The sequence below is a fragment of the Salmo trutta genome, chromosome 7 (genome assembly GCF_901001165.1).
Source record: "Salmo trutta chromosome 7, fSalTru1.1, whole genome shotgun sequence".
Classification (NCBI taxonomy): Eukaryota; Metazoa; Chordata; class Actinopteri; order Salmoniformes; family Salmonidae; genus Salmo; species Salmo trutta.
Genome location: NC_042963.1, coordinates 54,427,329 through 54,432,014, shown reverse-complemented (window position 1 = coordinate 54,432,014; position 4,686 = coordinate 54,427,329).

The window sequence follows — 4,686 nt, the reverse complement described above, 5'->3', positions numbered from 1 at the left end:
AACAAAGATCCCCTTTTAAAAAACACTAAGGATTGCTTAAATCATCATAATAATAAAATGTTTTTCCTAAAGTCCCAGACATATTGCCATGAGATTTAGGAGTGGTATCCCAGACACAGACTAGTCCTAAAAAGCACAATGGAGATTATCCATGGTAAATTAATTAATTTCAGTCAAGGACTAGGCTTAATCTGTATCCAGGAAATCAGCCTCTATGGTTTGAATAGAAATTCAATTGATTTGCAACTCCTTTCTCAAAAAGGCAGGTAGACCCACCGAGAGGGGGCCAGTAGACCCACAGAGAGGGGGCCAGTAGACCCACAGAGAGGGGGCCAGTAGACCCACAGAGAGGGGGCCAGTAGACCCACAGAGAGGGGGCCAGTAGACCCACAGAGAGGGGGCCAGTAGACCCACAGAGAGGGGGCCAGTAGACCCACCGAGAGGGGGCCAGTAGACCCACCGAGAGGGGGCCAGTAGACCCACCGAGAGGGGGCCAGTAGACCCACCGAGAGGGGGCCAGTAGACCCACAGAGAGGAGGCCAGTAGACCCACAGAGAGGAGGCCAGTAGACCCACAGAGAGGAGGCCAGTAGACCCACAGAGAGGGGGCCAGTAGACCCACCGAGAGGAGGCCAGTAGACCCACCGAGAGGAGGCCAGTAGACCCACCGAGAGGAGGCCAGTAGACCCACCGAGAGGAGGCCAGTAGACCCACCGAGAGGAGGCCAGTAGACCCACAGAGAGGAGGCCAGTAGACCCACAGAGAGGAGGCCAGTAGACCCACAGAGAGGAGGCCAGTAGACCCACAGAGAGGAGGCCAGTAGACCCACAGAGAGGAGGCCAGTAGACCCACAGAGAGGAGGCCAGTAGACCCACAGAGAGGAGGCCAGTAGACCCACAGAGAGGAGGCCAGTAGACCCACAGAGAGGAGGCCAGTAGACCCACAGAGAGGAGGCCAGTAGACCCACAGAGAGGAGGCCAGTAGACCCACAGAGAGGAGGCCAGTAGACCCACAGAGAGGAGGCCAGTAGACCCACAGAGAGGAGGCCAGTAGACCCACAGAGAGGAGGCCAGTAGACCCAGGCTATTGGGGATGAAGTCTGAAGCACGAGACTACTACAGATATAATTTGTCCGGGGGGGGGGGGGGGAGTTATCATCAATGCATAGGAAATTAATCATTTGTAATCTGGCATTATTTATTAATTAAATGAACATGCTTTAAAAAAAAAGGTGTTAAAAGAATGTTCTTTCTAGTGTTGGAAATGAACGAGGGTTTGACGGGGAACCAACCAGAATCTACAGATTAAGATGTCCCTCCCTCCTCAGTCACACATTATCCAATAAGGATCCAGAGAGTGAGACTATCAGGCCTACCCATTCTCTGGAGGGAAAAATACATTTCAAAAATGGGTTTGATCCTTGAAAACAATATTCTCACAGCACCTTTTAAACACGAGGCAGTTGATAGTCTAGCAGTAAGCTGCTCTTCTAAGATTTCAAGTGAAGTTCACAACAACAACAACAAAAAATAAAAACATGTCGAGAGCTTGGGACAAAGGTTTCATCTGCATTTTTTGGAGGTGTCAAATTTGAGTTATTGACATAGCCTTGTTCTGTTACCTGTTCTCCACCTATATAGTACTCTTAAGTACCCCAATTCATGTTGTTAAATTCAAAAGAATACAAGATAAAAATTGCTGACACCACTCAAACCCTCTGAACTTTCAAGTCAATTGTCTCAGAATCCTATTCATGCAGATTGAGCCTTTATAGTCCCAAGATCTGTTAAATCGCTGGTTAGGCACACAGCATGACTTTAGGGCATTCCCATCACGGTATGAAAAACCACTGACAAAAGTTAGTTAAAGGGGTTGTTCTCACTGTGTGTAAACAAGTTTCATTCACATGGTTTGAAATGTAATTGATACCAAAGATAACAAGCATCTAGGCAGGAGAGCTTTAAAGAGATGTGACATAGTGCTCTCTCTCTCTCTCAACCATGCAAGCAATTCAAACTGAAAACAAATATTAAAAAAGAAAAAGTGGAAATATCAGACAAGGTGACGTTTCAACCATGCCAGCTGCCCATATCAACACAAATATCTGCTTGAAACCATTTCCTCGTTATACAAATGTAGAAATGTACTGTAGAAAAATATCTAGAACTGAGTTTGTTCACATTAGCAACACATCTCCTTCTCAACCCAAAAAAAGTTTAACAAAAGAAATGTCATCATGTTATATCATACTTTGAAACACAAAGACATATCCTCTAATTCTAATAGACATATCCTCTAATTCTAATAGACATATCCTCTAATTCTAATAGACATATCCTCTAATTCTAATAGACATATCCTCTAATTCTAATAGACATATCCTCTAATTCTAATAGACATATCCTCTTATTCTAATAGACATATCCTCTTATTCTAATAGACATATCCTCTAATTCTAATAGACATATCCTCTAATTCTAATAGACATATCCTCTAATTCTAATAAAGACATATCCTCTAATTCTAATAAAGACATATCCTCTAATTCTAATAGACATATCCTCTAATTCTAATAGACATATCCTCTAATTCTAATAGACATATCCTCTAATTCTAATAGACATATCCTCTAATTCTAATAGACATATCCTCTTATTCTAATAAAGACATATCCTCTAATTCTAATATAGACATATCCTCTAATTCTAATAGACATATCCTCTAATTCTAATAGACATATCCTCTAATTCTAATAGACATATCCTCTAATTCTAATAGACATATCCTCTAATTCTAATAGACATATCCTCTAATTCTAATAGACATATCCTCTAATTCTAATAGACATATCCTCTAATTCTAATAGACATATCCTCTAATTCTAATAAAGACATATCCTCTAATTCTAATAGACATATCCTCTAATTCTAATAAAGACATATCCTCTAATTCTAATAGACATATCCTCTAATTCTAATAGACATATCCTCTAATTCTAATAGACATATCCTCTAATTCTAATAAAGACATATCCTCTTATTCTAATAAAGACATATCCTCTAATTCTAATAAAGACATATCCTCTAATTCTAATAGACATATCCTCTAATTCTAATTCTAATAAAGACATATCCTCTAATTCTAATAGACATATCCTCTAATTCTAATAGACATATCCTCTAATTCTAATAGACATATCCTCTAATTCTAATAGACATATCCTCTAATTCTAATAGACATATCCTCTAATTCTAATAGACATATCCTCTAATTCTAATAGACATATCCTCTAATTCTAATAGACATATCCTCTAATTCTAATGACATATCCTCTAATTCTAATAGACATATCCTCTAATTCTAATAAAGACATATCCTCTAATTCTAATAGACATATCCTCTAATTCTAATAAAGACATATCCTCTAATTCTAATAGACATATCCTCTAATTCTAATAGACATATCCTCTTTGCACAGCAGTCACTTCAAGTGCAGGTAGTAGAATGATGCAAATTGTAGCATAGTTTTATAGACTGATTGACATTTGGTTTAGGCAAGTGTAAAGACTGTCCAAAGAAAGTCCAGGAGGCAGAAGATAGAGGACCATGTCCAGGAAGTGAGTCCATCTCACTCTCTTTACATACCAAAGAAAGCAGACATCTTGCAGGTAACATTTTTGCATGAGTGTTTTCACACAACTTTCACTAAGAGAGGACGTAATAGGTGGAGTCTTTGTAATAGGACTGAGCAAAACATCCCTCCAACCTTTCCTGTGCCGTCCTCGGCCAATAGGCCCAGGCCGTCCGTCCGTCCTCGGCCAATAGGCCCAGGCCGTCCGTCCGTCCAATAGGCTCAGTCCGTCCGTCCTCGGCCAATAGGCTCAGGCCGTCCGTCCGTCCGTCCGTCCTCGGCCAATAGGCTCAGGCCGTCCGTCCGTCCGTCCAATAGGCTCAGGCCGTCCGTCCGTCCGTCCGTCCGTCCGTCCTCGGCCAATAGGCTCAGGCCGTCCGTCCGTCCGTCCGTCCGTCCTCGGCCAATAGGCTCAGGCCGTCCGTCCGTCCGTCCGTCCGTCCTCGGCCAATAGGCTCAGGCCGTCCGTCCGTCCGTCCGTCCGTCCTCGGCCAATAGGCTCAGGCCGTCCGTCCGTCCGTCCGTCCGTCCGTCCTCGGCCAATAGGCTCAGGCCGTCCGTCCGTCCGTCCGTCCGTCCTCGGCCAATAGGCTCAGGCCGTCCGTCCGTCCGTCCTCGGCCAATAGGCTCAGGCCGTCCGTCCGTCCGGCCAATAGGCTCAGGCCGTCCGTCCGTCCGTCCGTCCGTCCGTCCAATAAGCTCAGGCCGTCCGTCCGTCCGTCCTCGGCCAATAGGCTCAGGCCGTCCGTCCGTCCTCGGCCAATAGGCTCAGGCCGTCCGTCCGTCCGTCCTCGGCCAATAGGCTCAGGCCGTCCGTCCGTCCGTCCGTCCTCGGCCAATAGGCTCAGGCCGTCCGTCCGTCCGTCCTCGGCCAATAGGCTCAGGCCGTCCGTCCGTCCTCGGCCAATAGGCTCAGGCCGTCCGTCCGTCCGTCCTCGGCCAATAGGCTCAGGCCGTCCGTCCGTCCTCGGCCAATAGGCTCAGGCCGTCAGTCCTCGGCCAATAGGCTCAGGCTTGTTCTTCATCATACTGTAGTACCAAGACACCAACAGAGAG